The sequence below is a fragment of the Nycticebus coucang genome, chromosome X (assembly GCF_027406575.1).
Source record: "Nycticebus coucang isolate mNycCou1 chromosome X, mNycCou1.pri, whole genome shotgun sequence".
Taxonomy (NCBI): domain Eukaryota; kingdom Metazoa; phylum Chordata; class Mammalia; order Primates; family Lorisidae; genus Nycticebus; species Nycticebus coucang.
The window spans coordinates 130,112,637-130,132,062 of NC_069804.1; the positions used below are offsets into that span (position 1 = coordinate 130,112,637).

Consider the following 19,426-nt stretch of genomic DNA (forward strand, 5'->3'; position numbering starts at 1 on the left):
TTACTGAGCCTGGTGGAAGAAAGACCGGGGGGACTTCACCAAGCTTCAAAAACATAAATGGGTCTCAAGCCTAATGTTGAGTAAAAGCTAGACACACACAAATGCACAAACACATGCAACGTGATTCAATGAAAATCAAGTACAAAACTGGCACAAGTAAACAATATTATTTAGGGATGTACATAACTGTGATGACACTATAATGGAAAGCAAGAAAATGATTATCACAATAGTCATCATGGTAGTGATCTGCCATGGACAGGGGAGAGGACTTCTAGTGTGCCGGCAATGCACTCTTCCTTGATCTGCATGGTAGTCACATGTGTGTTTGCTTTGTAATCATCAGTCCAACTGTCTGTTTAATGTATGTTAAGTTACATTTCTCAGTGTAAAAAGTTTTTAAATAGTGTTACATTTTCATTTGGTTGGGGTGATAATGATTGGAGACAAAGGTGACCAGAAGACTTGGAAAGGTTGCAAGTAAGTATAAGATTCTCTATGTGCACATCGTGGTTTGGGGGATATTATTTTTGTCTAGTTGTCTGCATGGTTTTGGTCTTTTGGTGTTTGGTTTGGTTTGGTCTTTTAGGGGGTGGGGAGACAATGCGGAACATTACCAAAACCCGGAGAAGGGTCTGCTCCGTGTCCTCCAGGTGGATCTTCAGAATTAGTTTAAAGGCATTTGGGGCACTTTGGGGCTTTGGTCTCCAAGCTGCAGAGTGCACAGTATCTTGGCATCTGGATGAAGCCATCTGGCTTTAGGCTTATATCGATGACAAGAGGGCCTGTTTGGTTTCCAGAAAGTTATTCAGGACCACCTATGGGAGGAGAGAAGGCTTCAGTCTTATGAGGTATGCATGCCTTCCCCCCAGGTGAGGCTATGTCTTGCTGTCATGGGTGAAGAAGACATGGGGCCAGGAAACTGATAGGATCTAGCCGTGCTCTCCCTCAGTTTGCCACATGGTACTTTCACAGAGCTGATGAACCTCTTTTTAAAATGAAGGTGATAATTCCTATCTTCTCCTAAGGTTTGCATTGACAGTGAACAAGAACGTTGATGTGGGAACTTGTGTTGAAAAATATAGGGAGGTGTGTATAAGCAAAGCAGTACTTAGCAGTGGAAAGAAGAGATTTAAATCTGGGTCCCCAGATTATATCTGTGCATATTGACAATATGGACAAAACCTGACAGTTTGGCATTTTGGTACTTGTTCTCATAGATCCCAATGACAGCAGCCCTCTAACCAGGCGCTGACCATGTGTCTCAGCCTCAGGAAAAAGATATGGGGAGTTTAATGACTGTCACATAGAGAGGCATAAAATAAATGGCATCATCTAAGCCTTTCTATTTCCTTCTGATCAATTTTTCAGAGATTCCATGAGTTAGTGCACTGTATGATAATGCTTACATTCTTAAAGTCAAACGAGCCCTTAGCAGAAACATGGGGTGATGTTCAGAAACAAGGGAAAAAAATCTCTGGACTGCCTTGGAAACTTTAAGGGGATTTTGGAAGGATGGAACCTAGGCCTAACTCCTCTTCCCTTCTAAATGATAAAAACAGAGAGCAGAGTTCTCTGCTCATTCCCGTTGTGTGCTGATCAGGCTGCCTAATTCTTGTTAGCTGGCCTGTACTGCTTTGGTTCCTACTTTCTTACTAACTCATGTTCTGCCTAGAGCCTGTCATCCAGCACCTGTGGCAGGATCACACCCTGACCCTAATGCAGGGGGCCTCTCAGACCGCAGGATCAATGAAAAGAGCCATTGCTGTAGTGCTAATTCCAAACAAGGGATGATCAGCCCCCACCACCAGCCACATTTCTCCTAGGGCTTGGAAATGCCTGGGAACTATTTTAGTTGTTACAGTGATCTGATCAGGTAATGTCATTGGCATTCAGTGGGCAGGAACTAGAGATGCTAAACGTTCCACAATGAGTAAGGAACACAATTCAGTGAAGAAGTGTCCCACAAAAAATTTCAGTGGTGACCCTATTGAGAAACACTGGACAGTGGCCTTACCCAGAAAAGGCTAAGGAAAGGAGTCTCCTAACCAGGAGGTGGTGGTACAAGTCCACTCATTCATTCACTCGCTCACTCATTCATTTTGCAAACATTTAAAAACGTGGGGCTAGGGTCCATGTTGTGGTGATGAGATTTCAGAGTCCCTGTCTCAAGGAGCTCACAGTCTAATGGGGAAGAAAACAGGAATAATGATACCACTAAAATGTGACATGATGAGTACTCTGGTAGAGATGTGGACTGTGCAGGCAGAGAGAAGAGAGAGATAATTACTCTACAAGTGCCAGGAGCCAGGCACAGCCTCAGAGAAGAGTGGATATTTGAGCTTGGTTCTGATAGATAAATGGCATTTTGTTGGATGGGGAAGGGGGATGTGGGAAGGCAAATGCAAAGGCATGTGTGGGACCCATGACCCATCACTACAGTCAGGTGTGGTCTGTGCAAGAGGGAGGAGGCTGGAAAGCTCAGGTAGATGGAGGCCCAGTCTCAAAGGACCTTGTACATCCTGTGGTTAGACATTATTTTTTAGCGCCGAGCCACTGTAAATGTAGGTAGTAGGTAAAGTTTGTCTTTCGTGCTTTGGGGCATCTTTTTGCATCTCTTTATCTCTCCTACAGTCACTCATATCCTCACCTCTCCTCTGGCTGCTCAGCTCTCACATAGGCACTAACAGCTGATGGGACTTTTTCCAGCAGAAAGGTCAATGCTTAGCTTAAGTGCAAGAATTCACTAAAGATAGAATTCCAGATGACAGTGGGAGAGACTCTGGGCAGGGGGCCTGGAAGTACTGAGCACTAAGGAGACAGAGCAGAGGGGCTATGTTCAGTGTGCACACACTAAATGTGAATGGGAGTGTGTGTGAGCATTTGTATGACAGGGTATGTTAGAGTGAGTGCCATTGGGTGTATGAGAGAGAGAGACAGACAGACAGACAGAGAGAGATGGGACAGTAATTGTTCCTACCTCACAGGACTGTTAGGAGGATCAGCTGAATTAAGGTATGTAAGAACTTTAGCACAGTGCCCAGCTAATAGTATGCCCGCAAGCTATTTTGGTATTATTTAACAATCAAAGGCCAGAATTCAGTCTAGGGATAGAGACGAAGATTTTATACTAAGACTTAGCAGCTTTGTCTGGCTAGTTTCAAATGTGTGCCTAGGCCACCTTCTAACATTGAGATAATATAATTTTTCAGCACATTGGTTTATCAGAACGTAGATGTTCCCAAGTGAAGCCATTATTGTCACCATCTCCATTCAGAATACGTGGCAGCTCAAAAGCTGTTGTTTTACAAATGGTGTGGCCTTGCCTTGAGGCCCAGGTCAGCAGGTCTGTCCTCATGTATGGGAACACAAAATAAAAGAATCAGGCACTAGGGCCAGAGCCAGGGAGATGCATTAGAAAGGAATTAACTTGGGAGGGGCTGGATTAAGGAACAAAAGTCTTAGCCGGAGAAGGAAGGAAGGAGCAAAAAAGGGAGGAAAAAAAACTGGGAAGGACAGGATACATAAGATCATCCAAGTGCCCCCAAACTGAACTTACAATGTTTTCTGTGTTCTCTTTGGAAGAGGAGTTGGCTTGTCCAGCATTCAATGGAAACTTGTTGATTGACACTGAGTTGGGCACAAGTTCAATGTGAGTGTGCCTTCAGCTATTTATTTGATTTTTAAAAATTGCACCCTTTGCAGTAAGACTGTTTAGTTTCTACTGGCGCCCTGGGGCAGTGAGTTTAGATTGTTAAAATAGCAGCCATTAGCACTCTCTATGTTATGACACTGTCCTCCCTGACTCCCCCCCCCCTTACAGGAATTGGGCATAAGGTTGTTTGACAGAAGTTTAATTCTTCTCTCCCCACCAAAGGAAAATGAGATTCCTCCTCTGAGTCAGAAGCAGATTTGCCTAGCCCTAATCCTGGAAGCCTCCAAGTCTGCCTACTCCCCTCCCCACGATCCCCACAAACACACACATGTGACTCCCAAGCACACTCACTCTCACATACACTCTCACAAGCTCACACCCACACCCACACCCATCCCACAAGCTGGAGGAACCCTGGGGAGCCCTTGTGCTTGCCTTGCTGTTCTTTGGTTTTGTTTTCCTTTATTTGCTTTGTTTTGATTTGCAATCAGTCTTTGGGATTACATTGGATAATTTTTTCATGTTATTAATAGTGCTGTGGAGGGAGCATGTAAGGACTTTCTCCTCAGTCCTGGCCATGCTTACCTCTCCAAACTAGTAAATACAATGCTGACTTTCTGATCAATCAAACAGGTCTTTGTTAGACTTTGTATACAATACCTTTTGGGCAACTAGCCCAGGAAGTTCTAAAAAATGCATGAATTCTTAGATTATCTAGATTATTCCTAAATCTGCTTAAAAGGGAATTATGGCTTTCCCAAAGGCCCTGGGGAAAGATCAAAGGAACAGAGACAATGGTGAAAGTGTGGAGCCGCTCAGCTCCCTGAACAAGGCAATAATTGTGACCGGAAGCAGAGCCACCCTAGGTCAACACTGGTCACAGCTGAACAGCCACCCTAAGCTCAGGCCTAGGAGGCATGGAAGAGAAGTTCTGTGTTCTCTAGACATTTTTGGTACATGTTGTTTATAAAAGCACTTTCTAATAGAATTTTTTGCAGTGATAGAAAAATTCTGTATCTATGCTCTTCGATATGGTAGCCACTATATAGTTGTTGGACACTTGAAATATGACCCAAGAACTTCATTTTAAAATGTATTGAATTTTTTTTTTTTTTTGAGACAGAGTCTCACTGTGTCACCCTTGGTAGAGTACCATAGCATCACAGCTCACATCAACCTCAAACTCTTAGTCTTAAGCGATTCTCTTGCCTCAGCCTCTAGAGTAGTTGGAACTACAGGCGCCTGTCTCAACACCCAGCTATATTTTTTGTTGTTATTGTTGTCATTGTTGTTTAGCATACCCGGGCTGGGTTTGAACCCACCAGCCCCAGTGTAATGTGGCCAGCGCCCTAACCACTGAGCTATGGGCGCTGAGCCTAAATAATGTATTTCATGTTAGTTTCAGTGCAAATAGACACATGCGCCTAGATCAGCAGTTCTCAACCTGTGGGTCACAGCCCACAGGAACTGTATTAAAGGGCTGGAGCATTAGGAAGGTTGAGAACCACTGGCCTAGAGGCTACTTTCCCATTCCTTGGATACTTTTGTGCTATGTTGAATTTAATTTTGTACCTCTGTCTGTAAGAAATCTGTTCAGTATCCTACAACTAGATCATAAACTTTTTTTTTTTTATTGTTGGGGATTCATTGAGGGTACAAGAAACCAGGTTACACTGATTGCATTTGTTAGGCAAAATCCCTCTTGCAATCCTGTCTTGCCCCCAAAAGGTGTGGCACACACCAAGGCCCCACCTTGCTCCCTCCTTCTTTCTCTCTCTGCTCTCCACTTCCCCCACCCCCACCATGTCCTTAATTGTCATTAATTGTCCTCATATCAAAATTGAAACTTTTTGAGGGAAGGAATTATATATTCTACAAATGCAGAAATTGTACCTTGGAAAGATATTTTGTCTAGTTGCTTCTCCCTACATTTGACAAATAGCAAAACTGAGAAACACTCTGAAACTTCCTGGAAGCCACAGTGTTCACTACCCTGTTTTCCCCGAAAATAAGACAGTGTCTTATTTTAAGGTGTGCTCCCAAAGATGCGCTAGGTCTTATTTTCAGGGGACGTCTTATCTTTCCTGTAAGTAGGTCTTATTTTCGGGGAAACAGGGTAAGTAACATTAGCTGAGCCTGGAACTCAGGTCTCCCTGCTTCCTGGATTGTGCTTCTACCATATCTCCCTTGAAGGTAAGTTCCAAAATAGTAATAAACACCTACTTCCTCTCTAATCTCTTAACTGCTTGTAACTGATACTCATCCCCTGATATTTGGAAATAATTTGGATCCCAAGTCTATATTTATCTTCTCCTGTGCCAAAGCACAAAGTAAGCTCTGGACAAGTGTTTCTGGAGTAGGGTAATTCTATAAGGACTTCCTGTTGTCTGTTATCCTTTAAATATTACTTTTTTAAAATCTTTTTCTGTATCACTGCATTTGAGTCAGCCAGTGTTCATGCTGTCCCAGCCCAGGGAGACAGGGCATTTGTATGTAGCCTGGCCAGGTGTTAGGTATTGACTAGAGCAGTGGTTCTCAACCTTCCTAATGCCGCGTACCTTTAATACAGTCCAAAGGGGTCTTGACCCACAGGTTGAGAACCTCTGGACTAGAGAATCCTGAGTAGCTGCCTGGCAAGCTGATGAAAAGGCTGTAGCACTTTGGGATCTGGGCTCGTCTGTATTCCGATTTCTCTAGACTTGATGCTAACCAAGGACATCAGGCATAACTCCCTCCCTTCTCTACCTTATCACACTAACCTAGAGCTAAACATATCACAGGGAGGACTTGAGGGTGGGGCACACTTTACTGGTCACCTTAGAAAATGAGATAAAACACGCAGTACAAACTAACCTCAGAATCAACTTCTGAAAGGAAAGATAGTTCAACTGGTCAGTTCAGGTAAAGTATCTTTTTGTATCCCCTTCTCCTCTCTCTATTTCCCACTCCAGGCCTTTAACCACAACACAGAGCCACAACACAGAGCCAAACAAAAGTAACTCAGCAATAGCTGAATTGAAGCAAAACCTGTTAACAGCCACCAAATGCTGAGTTTCAGCCAAGCAGCTGGCTTCTCCAGGCAACCCTGCCAAGAACCAGGCAGAGACAAGGAAGGAAATAGCCCGTGTCCCATCTGCAGTGGAATGCCCAGCACGATTGCTGGTACCACCTAATGAAGGAGTGATCTGTACTGAGATAGAAGGCTTCCAGGGACCCGCCCAGGCCTAAAAATCTTAAGCCCAAGTATAGTCATTGGATGCCAAGGACACTGAAGAAAGTCTTTGGAGCATGTAGAACACCAAGCCAATTGGAGTGCCTGCTGGGCCAGCCCAGGATTCCTTGCATTCCAGCCACACCATATACACCCCCATCTCCAAAGGGCAGCCAGTGGCCACAGCAGAGGCCTCACAGGCTGAGACCCTCATCAGAACCTCTAAGAGTCTGCTTCCTCACTTAGGGCCTCCTTCTTGTCCTGCACTGAGGTCAGGGAGGTGGATGAACTGTACCCTCCCAGTTTAGCCTAAGAATCTGACTTGCCATGGACTCTCAGGCAGTGAATCATTTTGAGCAAGCACTTAAGCAACTTTCCACTGAGTCATCCTGAGGACTGTCAGGTTTACTAAGCCTGACGTATATTGTGTGTATCCTTTGTTCAGATCCTGTCCTCATCCTGATACTGGGGAAGAGGGGTTATAAACAATAGAACTTTAACGATGTGCTTGTTGGAAGTTGTCTGTATCAGGGCTCCCTTTGACTCTCTGTTTCCAAAAAAGCCTGAAGCACTAAGAGAAATCTTGCTGGGACCTACACTTGATCTGTGTATGCTTTTGACTACATAGATACCAAGAATATGTATTCTTTAAGTGGCAATATATGTTTGGGGTTTTTTTCCAGACCCTTCATGGGTCTGTTTTCATTTGGCTTCCTCTAGACCAGAGGCCAGCAATATTTTTTCTGTAAAGGGCCCGATAGTAAATATTTGAGCATTTGCAGGTCATGCAGTCTCTGCTGAAATACCTCTTCTGTTGTAATATGAAGGCAGCCATAGACAATATGTACACGAATGGTCACGGCCGTATTCCATTAAAACTTTATTTACAAAAACGAGTCACAGGTCATATTTGGCCTGTTTCTAGATAAAATGGACTAAATCAAATTAGCGGGTGAGATCTAGTTTCAGCTGCTAGAGTGCCTGTGAGCACATTGCAGGAGGGGACCGTTCTCATCCTCAGTTCTCTCTGTATCTCAGAGATACAGAAATTGTAGAAATATTTTTCATCTTTCCCATGTAGAATATCAAAGTTCATTCTTCATCGAATATTGGATACTCTGTAGTAATCAGAATTGGCTAAATTATGATGCAATAATAATTAACAAAGCTCAGGGATTAAAACAGCACAGGTCTGTTGCTTACATTTCATGTCCATCTCAGGTTGCTGCATGTCATTCTCACTAGGGACCCTGGCTGACAGAGCCTTCCTGTTTAGAATTTAGTTCCAGAAGTATGGGAAGTAACCTGTGCCCTATCTCTCAAAGAATTCTGGCCAGAAATGACACAAATTACTTCTGCTCATATATCATTGGCCAGAGCAGGTCACGTGACCATAACTGGACTTCTACGGGACATGCAACACTACCGTGTACCTGCAAGGAGGGGGATTGGAATATCAATGAACAGCATTAAAGGCAACCACACATTCCAAGAACTCCTTTCCAGGTTTATTTTTTGTGTTCTCCCTTGCCAAGCCTTTAGGTTATCTGGTCTAATGATCTCTTTTGCCCAAGTTCCTGCCTGGCTTTCTTCAGCCATGCTGGTCATTGACAACAACACTCAGGGAGGGAGGATTGCTTAGAAACTAAAGCATGGAGACAGCAAACATTCCTTAAAATGCTATGTAGACCAGCCATGAACATGAAGTCAGGCCTCTGAGCCAGGGCCTACATGCCATTGGATCCAAACATTGATTGCCATTGGGCAGCAAGCCTGAGAACAATTGGACCTCCCATGCCTCTGGTTTTCATTTCACTTTGGTTTACTTCTAATGGGAATTTGAATCAGAGAGGGAGTTCTAAGCACATTGACTCTAGGCAGTTCCTGCCCATAGTGCTGGGGACAACACTTGTCAAGATGAAAGAGGAATATAGAAAGTGAAACATAGAAAGTGTAGGTGATATTAATGGACTATTATGGGCTAAAGTGAACCTTTAGCTGATGATTTTGAAAGGGGGGTATATTGCAAATAAATCAGTCAGGATAAGCCAATTGTTTTAACCAATGGGAAAGGATATTTGCATATTTTCAATCAGACAAAAGCTTGATAACTAGGATCTATAGAGAACTCAAATCAATCCACATGAAAAAAGCCAACAATCCCATATATCAATGGGCAAGAGACATGAATAGAACTTTCTCAAATAGTCCATAAGCCAATTTGTGATGTGGGCCAAAATCTCAGTGGTTTAACCTAATGAAGGTGAGGATGGAGGGGCTGTGGAGAGGAAGGGCTCTGTTCCATGCAGTCATTCAGGAACCTAAGACTCTTTTACTTTAGTGGCCACACCTTCCTCTAGGGCTCCGAGTTTGTCACTGGATCCTCCGCATGTGGCCCTTATTTTAGGGAAAAGACAGCAAGAAGGAGAGTTATGCAGGCAGTTTCAAAGGTCAGGTATGCGCATCATTTCTTTTTTTTTTTATTGTTGGGGCTTCATTGAGGGTACAATAAGCCAGGTTACACTGATTGCAATTGTTAGATAAAGTCCCTCTTGCAATCATGTCTTGCCCCCATAAAGTATGACACACACCAAGGCCCCACCCCCTCGCTCCGTCCCTCTTTCTGCTTTTCCTCCCCCCCATAACATTAATTGTCCTCATATCAAAATTGAGTACATAGGATTAATGCTTCTCCATTCTTGTGATGCTTTACTAAGAATAATGTCTTCCACTTCCATCCAGGTTAATACGAAGGATGTAAAGTCTCCATTTTTTTTTTTTTTTTTTTTGTGGAGACAGAGTTTCACTTTATGGCCCTCAGTAGAGTGCTGTGGCGTCACACAGCTCACAGCAACCTCCAACTCCTGGGCTTAGGCTATTCTCCTGCCTCAGCCTCCCGAGTAGCTGGGACTACAGGCGCCCGCCACAACGCCCAGCTATTTTTTTGTTGCAGTTTGGCCGGGGCTGGGTTTGAACCCGGCACCCTCGGCATATGGGGCCGGCGCCCTACTCACTGAGCCACAGGCGCTGCCCCGTCTCCATTTTTTATAATAGCTGAATAGTATTCCATGGTATACATATACCACAGCTTGTTAATCCATTCCTCGGTTGGTGGGCATTTAGGCTGTTTCCACATTTTGGCGATTGTAAATTGAGCTGCAGTAAACAGTCTAGTACAAGTGTCCTTATGATAGAAGGATTTTTTTCCTTCTGGGTAGATGCCCAGTAATGGGATTGCAGGATAAAATGGGAGGTCTAGCTTGAGTGCTTTGAGGTTTCTCCATACTTCCTTCCAGAAAGGTTGTACTAGTTTGCAGTCCCACCAGCAGTGTAAAAGTGTTCTCTTCTCTCCACATCCACGCCAGCATCTGCAGTTTTGAGATTTTGTGATGTGGGCCATTCTCACTGGAGTTAGATGATATCTCAGGGTTGTTTTGATTTGCATTTCTCTAATATATAGAGATGATGACCGTTTTTTCATGTGTTTGTTAGCCATTCGTCTGTCGTCTTTAGAGAAAGTTCTATTCATGTCTCTTGCCCATTGATATATGGGATTGTTGGCTTTTTTCATGTGGATTAATTTGAGTTCTCTATAGGTCCTAGTTATCAAGCTTTTTGTCTGATTGAAAATATGCAAATATCCTTTCCCATTGTGTAGGTTGTCTCTTTGCTTTGGTTATTGTCTCCTTAGCTGTACAGAAGCCACTGCATTCAGTTGACTAGAACTCATTGACATGGCCCCACTCACTTTCAGGTGAGCTCGTGAAATGTAGGATAGCTGGGTAACAGGATGGAGGATAAAGAGGGGTTCGATGAGTGCACAACATTGTGTATACTTTTTAAATAAGCCACTCACCCAGGGAGTGTGCTGCATACCCTTACATTGTGCCATTAGGTGAGAGATTGCCAATCACCCTCTCTCCTTCCATCTATCCTCTCTTTTCTTTCCCCTCCCCCACTTGAATTTAATTGTTTTTTTCTCTCATGGGAGCATATACTTTTTTATCTGTTGGTTTAATATTAGTATTGCATACATTGGATGCTTGCTTTTCCATTCTTGTGATACTTTACTAAGAAGAATGTTCTTCATTTCCATCCAGTTAATACAAAAGATGTAAAGTCTCCATGTTTTATGGCTGAATAGTATCTATGGTATACCTATACCACAGTTTATTAATCCAATCATGAATTGATGGGCATTTGGGTTGATTCCATGTCTTGGCAATTGTGAATTGAGCTGCGATGAACATTCTAGTGCAAATGTCCTTATGAGAAAATGATTTTGTCTCTTCTGGATAGATACCTAGCAATGGGATTCCAGAATCAAATGGAAGGTTTACTTTTGGCTCTTTGAGGATTCTCTATATTTCTTTCCAAAGAGGTTGTATTAGTTTGCAATTCCAGCAGCATTGTAAAAGTGTTCCCTTCTCTTCACATCCATGCCAGCACATGCAGCTTTGAGACTTTTTGATGTGGGCTATTCTTGCTGGGGTTAGGTGATATATCAGGGTGGTTTAGATTTGCATTTCTCTGATGATTAGCGATGATGAGCATTTTATCACGTGTTTGTTGGCCATTCATCTGTCTTCTTCAGACAAGATTCTGTTCATGTCTCTTGCCCACTTATAACTGGGATTGTTTGCTCTTTTCTTATTGATTAATTTGAGTTCTCTGTAGATTGTAGTTATCAGCCCTTTGTCAGATTCGTAACATGCAAATATCTTCTCCCATTATGAAGGTTGTCTGTTTGCTTTAGTTGTTGTGCCCTTAGCTGTGCAGAAGCTTTTGAGCTTGATCATGTCCCATTTATTTATTTTTGGTGTTGCTGCAGTTGTCAAGGGGGTCTTCGTCATAGAATCTTTTCTGAGGCTGATATTGTCAAGAGCTTTTCCCATACTTATTCTTGAATTTTTATCATTTCATGTCTTCCTTTTTTTTTTTTTTTTTCTTTTAGTCAAAGTCTCATTATGTCACCCTTGGTAAAGTGATGTGGTGTCAAAACTCAACAGCAACCTCAAACTCTTGGGCTTAAGCGATTCTCTTGCCTCAGCCTCCCAAGTAGCTGGGACTACAGGCACCTGTCACACTGCCTGGCTACTTTTTGTTGTAGTTATCATTGTTGTTTAGCTGGCCCAGGCTGGGTGTGAACCCACCAGCCTCAGTGTATGTGGCTGGAGCCGTAACCACTGTGCTACGGGCACCAAACTATAGAATTTTTACCATTTCATGTCTTAAATTTAAATCTTTTATTCAAGGAGGTGCCTGTGGCTCAAAGGAGTAGGGCGCCAGCCCCATATACTGGAGATGGTGGGTTCAAACCCGGCTCTGGTCAAAAACTGCAAAAAAAAAAAAAACCAATATTTTATTCAGCTAGAGTCAATTTTTGTAAGTGGTGAGATGTGTGGGTCCAGTTCCAGTCTTCTACATGTGGTTAACCAGTTCTACCAGAACCATTCTTTTCCCCGGTGTATACTTTTGTTTGGTTTATCGAAGTTCAGATGTGGCTGATTTCATCTCTAGGTTCTTTATTCTGTTCCATGGATCTATATATTGGAAATAGATATGTCTATTTTGTACCAGTACCATGCCACTATAGACTTGTAATGTAACCTGAAGTCTGGTAATGAGATGCCTCCAGATTTATTTTTGTTTCTTAGTATTGCATTGGCTATGTAGGGTTCTTTTTTCTGGTTCTTTATGAAATGAAGTACTTTTTTTTTTCAAGTTCTTCAGAGCATGACATTGGTACTTTGATGGGGCTTGCATTAAATCTGTAGGTAACTTTGAGTAGTATGGACGTTTTAACAAGGTTGATTCTTCCCAGCTATGAGCATGGTATGTTCTTCCATTTTTTAACATCTTCTTCTATTTCTTTTCTCAGAGTTTCATAGTTCTCTCTCTAGAGATCCTTCAGGTCTTTTGTTAAGTATATTGTGAAGGGTATTGTGTCTTTTATTTCATTCTCAGCTTGACATTAGTCCTATTGGTTGGTATTTCATATAGCTTGTCCCCAGCTATTTATGGTTAATATCATTGAGGCAGTCAAGGATTTCCTTTTGATCAGTTACCTTATATCAACTCTTTTGTAGTTGGGGCTTTTTGTATTTTTATTTTTAATTACGTCATAATGTCAATATATGACATTTGTTGCGGAAAGAAAAATCTGTGTATGGCTTCTTATTTTATTTAATGCTAGGTTTGAAGATGTATATTTGTCAGAAAGATTTTTCTGTATGTATTATGACTTTCTGAGCAGTTCATTTTACATAGTGTGGTTTTAGAGAACTTTAGGTCAAAGGAAAGCTCAACTCTGGAGGTTTAATCTAAAGCCAAAGGAGTACATCACCCTTCAAGGTCAATTAGTGCTTTGGTATCTAACTCAAAGTTGTTTGTGAGAATGGAGTAAGCCTTTTCAGGTTCCCTTTTTCCCTAGCTGTGTTTTGAATATTTAGGGATAAAGTGGTTTTTGTCCATTATTTCCTCTAGTCCAGAGTTTCTCAGCTATTATAGGGCAAGATAATTATTTGTTACGAGGAGTCATCTTGTGCATTGTAGATGTTTAGGACCTTTCCCGTCCTCTACCCACTAGATGCCAGTAGTACCCTCCTCCATTTGATGACAATACAAAATTTCTCTAGATACTGCCAAATGTCACCTGGGGAAAAATTGCCCCCAGTTGACAACCACCACTATAATTGTATTTTTTTAATTGAATAGATAAACTCAGTCAAAGCTATAGGTGGCAGGAAGCTCAGTTCTAAGATTGCCTGCATTTACACCTCAGTTGGGTGTAGATTAAAGCAGAAAGGAATAAACACTACATGTGTATGTCCAGTACTGGGAGTAAAAAGGCATCTGTATACTAATTAAGCTTTAACAAGCTGACTCATTTCTAGGCTATTATTTTTATTTTATTTTATTTTATTTTTTGTAGAGACAGAGTCCCACTTTATGGCCCTCGGTAGAGTGCCGTGGCCTCACACAGCTCACAGCAACCTCCAATTCCTGGGCTTAAGTGATTCTCTTGCCTCAGCCTCCCGAGTAGCTGGGACTACTCTAGGCTATTATTGAAGAATCTGATTAAGATGAACTCTAGAACCAGAAGCACAAAATTAGCACTTCTCTGACTTGAGTGTGCATGTGAATCACAGGGGATCTTATTGAAGTGAAGACAATGATTCAGTAGGTCTGAGGCTGGGAAGTGAAATTCTGCATTTCCAACTGTCTTTCATTGTCAACTAGCGACATTAATGCTGCTGGTTCCCATACCATGCTTTTTTTTTTAATGATAGTGCAAGTGGCTTTATTCTGAAACATCACATCAGTGCGAAAGTCCATCTTGAAAGTGACAGAGAGATACTTAGTACCTCCAATTAAGTTAAAAGCAGAGCAGAGGGGTTACATTTGATGTGTATTTCTTTTTCTTTCTTTCTTTTTTTTTTTTTTTTTTTTGCGGTTTTTCGCCAGAGCTGGGTTTGAACCCGCCACCTCTGGCATATGGGGCCGGTGCCCCACCCCTTTGAGCCACAGGCCCCACCCTGATGTGTATTTCTTAAATACAGTAGAACTCCATAGTTGACCACCACCCTACCATGCTTTGACTCAAGGGTTGATGTTTCTGAGAAGACACCTAAAAACGTTCTGCAAAGAGAAATGGTAATTTCAACATTATTCCATTGGCCCAGTAACTAGTAAGGTAATCTGCAGTTCTTAAACATTCCCTCCTCCTACTCTCTACAACCTAAGGTGATAGATAGCCTCCCTCCTTTCTGCCCTCATTCCCCACAGCAATTTGAGGCTAATATGAGGTAAGGTAGTCAAGTACTTCCTTTCAATCAGCTAGTTTACATTTTATTTACTTATTTATTTTTGAGACAGAATCTCACTCTATTGCCCTGGGTAGCATGCTGTGCCATCGTAGCTCACAGCAACATCAAAGTCATGGGCTCAAGCAATCCTCTTGCCTCAGTCTCCCAAGTAGCTGGGACTACAGGCACCTGCCTCAAGCCTGGCTAGATTTTCCGTTTTTAGTAGAGATGGGGTCTCACTCTTGCTCAGGCTGGTCTCCCACTCCTGAGCTCAAGTAATTCACCCACCTCGACCTTCTAGAGTGGTAGGATTACAGGTGTGAGCCACTGTGCCCAGCATTACTTTATATTTTTTAAACCTTCTATGTGCTTCTGTGTGTGAGAGAGTTATTTGCTTTTCAGTGGAAATAGATAAATTTAAGAAAATCTATTAGAATGACAGAAACGATTCCATGTAGGTGGCTACTTTATCTTAGCTGGAGTTTCAGATAATGTAACATCCACTTCTCGACCAATTTATTACATTATGTAGCTCCACTTCTGGGGCCACAGATACTGCTTCCAATGCTGGTTTGAGCAGTTCCTAACCTTAGTGTCCTCGTCTGTGATGGGAGATAATGGCAATACCCACCTCAGAGGGTGACTGTAGAGAGAAAGGACCTAAGGAAGGTTAACCTGAAATCCTGAGCACAAAGCCTGTTCAATATAAGTGTGAGTCAGGAAATATTAGTTGTTAATATTATTGATGTGATTACTATAATATTGGTACTGTGACCCTCAAACTCTTTCTGCCTCTAAATTATATGCATATGTCGCTCTCCCATCAGTGACACTTCTCATTATGTGTAGTGATTCTCTATCAGGGACGCAGTGGTGGGTGGAGCTTGAAAGCAGTCCCACTAGAGACTGGTTTGCTTGCTTCCTTTTTGAGAATTACTAGCCTAAAGCAGTAATTGCACCTCATATTGTTCTTCCAGACTTGGTAAATCCAAAGATAGTGATATATTTTATTTACTTGCTTAATCTCTGACCCTTACAATCACCTTTTCCCCTAATAACTTTATTTATTTTTTTTTTTTTTACTTAAAGGGCAATATTTTTATTTATTTATTTATTTTTATTAAATCATAGCTGTGTACATTAATGCGATCATGGGGCATCATACACTGGTTTTATACACAGTTTGACACATTTTCATCACACTGGTTGACAAAGCCTTCCTAGCATTTTCTTAGTTACTGTGTTAAGACAATTATATTCTACATTTACTGAGTTTCACATGTATCCTTGTAAGATGCCCGCAGGTGTAATCCCACCAATCATCCTCCCTCCGCCCATCCTTCCCCCTTCCTCCCCTCCCTCTCCCCTTTCCTCATATTCTTAGGTTATAACTGGGTTATAGCTTTCATACGAAAGCCATAAATCAGTTTCATAGCAGGGCTGAGTACACTGGATACTTTTTCTTTCATTCTTGAGATACTTTACTAAGAAGAATAGTTTCCAGCTCCATCCATGTAAACATGAAAGAGGTAAAGTCTCCATCTTTCTTTAAGGCTGCATAATATTCCATGGTGTACATATACCACAATTTATTAATCCATTCGTGGATCTATGGGCACTTGGGCTTTTTCCATGACTTAGCAATTATGAATTGGGCTGCATCTAGCTGACAGAGGAACCATAGTTTCAAACTGGAAATTTTCATTAATCTTCGACATTTCTTTATGCCTCACACCTCTGTTTTCTGAGGAATTGACACTATCTTATGGTAATCAGTGGTGGAGTTTTTTAGAATTTAGATTTCCTAACACCTTTTCTTCTTCTGTATTGTGTTCTCCGACCTAAATGACTCTCCCTGCAGCGCAGACTTTGGCTTTAGTTCTTAAATGATTTTCCTAGGAGGAGCAACATGATACTTTCTCTTTTCCTCTACTAGTTCCCTGACATGGCAGATGAGCTGCCTCTCTTGGTCTCCAGGAAGAAAGAAGTGGACTGCATTTTCTAACAGCATTCCCGCTGCTCCAGCAGCCTGAAGCCTGGTCTGCCACCACCTTTCCTGCAGCCTCTGCCAGTGGCCTCCAGGGACCAATTTCTGAAGCCTGCTGCTAACAGTTTTCCAAACACTACAAATGTTGGGGGTTAAGTTTTTTCAATTAATCCTCAAGTACAAAATGCCTCTTTTCTTCCATGTAATATGATAGCAGTGGCCTCTTTCCATCACCTCTTGACATGTCCTGCCTCCAACCTTATTGTCTCTCCTCCAGCCATCCCAGAGCAGCCTTTCAAAAATGTAAATTTCATCAAATCACTTCACTGGCTTCTCATCATATGTAGAAAAAATACAAACTCCTGGGCTTGACTTCTTTTATCCACAGGTGTCTGATGTCATTGGGCTTTTGTTGCAAGTGCGGAGCTCTGTGGTTCCAGTTATTAGCACTACACAGTTTTTCATAGGGGAGTGTTTTCTCTTGATTTATGCAGCTTGCTAATGGGGGAGGGGAGAGGATATATATAGAGAGAGAATAGGAGGGGAGGGGAAGGGAGTACAGGAAGTACAATGCAGCCACCTAGGAGAAACATGTGAGTTCCTAGCTGAAGGTTCATTGTGACTAAGGGTAGGAGCAGGATCCCGCATTCAGCACTTACAGTGTCCATGAGATGGCAAATATCCAGATCCTCAAAATATCTAGGTATTAGACGTAGTGCAGGGCAGCACTTCCCAGGAGGTGTTCCTAGGATGTTTATAGATGGTTACTAGGTGAAAATTATTTTAAAAAAATAGTCCAGTAGTTCAGTAAAATCAGAGAAAATTCTGAGTTATCAACAAACAGGTTTCTTTACTATGGAACTTTTGAGATGTTTTAACATGTTGAAAAGGATATTGTGAGCCTTGAACATGATGTTTTCCCAACTTTATTTGAAGCACAGAATTTTGTTTTCATAGAGCATCTTGGGGACTAGTAGTGCTCTGCAGAGCAGACTTGGGAAATGCTGGAGTAGGCAATACAAAGGAATGCTTGACTGAACTCCCCACTGTCTCATCCAGATGCCTTGCATTGTTTCTGTAAATGCTGCTTGAGGGTAGTGACTAATTTGTCTATTTCAAAGGGTCATTGACCTTGAAAAAAAAAAAGCCTGGTTCCTGAAGGATTAGAACTAACCAAGTATTAGTAGAACTCATTCTTAATTTATTTAGGGAGAAAAGGAAGGCGGTGAGTGACACATGTTACCACAAAACCTGTCATTAACAGTTAGGCATCACACACAGTAATTGATATAACATTTTCATTACAACTGCAAGCCCATTTATTACACCTTTTGGTAATTAGAAATTGTTTAAAACATACAGTATGGTAGCCAAGGAATAATGGAGTCCTATGAGATCCACCACAAAAGGGATTCTTTTTATTGGGCTGTATAATCCAAGTTCAGATGAAGGTTTGAGAGTGAGGAATTAGCCTCTGAACATAGGATTTGTGCTTTTTTTCCTTCTTCAATTATTGGACTGGATTTTAGTGGGCTTTTCTAGCCCTCATTTTTTGTGGCTGTAGGTAAAATTAAGAAACTTAAAATTCGAATCCTTGCTTTGGCACGGAATAACAGTGTCCCCTTGGCATCCCTGGGCCTCATTTCCATCTGTCCAAAGTGAAAGCCATTTCCAGTTACCTCTTGGAGATATACTTGGGAATCCCTAGGAGGCTTATGTAATGAGATTGAAATGGTCCATGAGCTGAATAATGGAGCTGATAATAAAGCTGTTCAATAAAGTGGAAGAAGAAATTTTGACAGGAAAGAACATAGAGGCTCCCTCTGAAGATTGGATTATGAGAAGCTTCCACCAGTAAGCACTGTCAGCACACAAAAAGCTGAAAATGAATATGCATAACCCTAGAATCTGGACAGAGGTGCCTGCAGAGATCCAATACTACTTAAGTGAAACCCACAAGTCCCTCACTTTGTATTATAATAGTGACATCACCTCTTTTGGGTCATGGTACACTGAAAATCTGATAGAACCCATGGACCCTTAAACACTCAAAATTGTATAACTCCAGATCACTTTCTAGAGTCATACTTATTACTTTCCAGCTATCTGTGCCTTAAATAAAGAAACGCCTTGCCCCCTGGATGTGCACATTTGTTTTAATATTTTATGGAATTAATAGTAGACTCTCAACGTTGAAGCATATGTCACTATTTGAATATTTGTTCTCCCATTCCATGCTCTGTTACAGTGCTAGAGCCAGCAGGACCCAGAGACATACAAGGCACAGGCCCCCTCTCCTTTGTACTTACAGATCCTTAGAAAGCAGGATCCCTGCTATCAGATGTTAGCCAGTGGGGTACAGACAGACCATTATAGTTGGTGCAAAAAATCGGAGTGTATTTGATGTACCCTGGTGGCTGGGTTGGACATGAGTAAGGAAAGGACAGGCTATGGGCATAGTTGGTTCTAGCATGAGTCAAGGCAGAGTTGGTAAGGAGCACAGTGGGGACAGGGACCAGACTGTCTGAAGTAGAGCATTCCTTAGCCAGGGGATACATCTTTGAGATGTACTCCTTGACCCTGGTTGGGCCATGTTTTGGTGCTGCTCCATACATGGGGCTTCAGCCCTTAGGTCCCCACCCACAGGCAAGTTAGCAATACCATAAGGCTGGAATTGCTACCTAAGAGGCAGCAAATCACAAACTATGGGGAATTTTCTGAGTTGGCAGGACCTGTATGGGATGTAGTAAGCTCTGGACACCGGA

The 19,426-nt window shown here is 42.1% G+C and overlaps 1 protein-coding gene across 4 annotated transcripts in view; it reads left to right on the plus strand.

The window, feature by feature from the left end:
- The window catches only part of CHRDL1 (chordin like 1), a 144,064-nt gene that overhangs the window by 57,022 nt on the left and 67,616 nt on the right, over positions 1–19,426 (plus strand). The gene's annotated exons all lie outside the window — the stretch shown is intronic.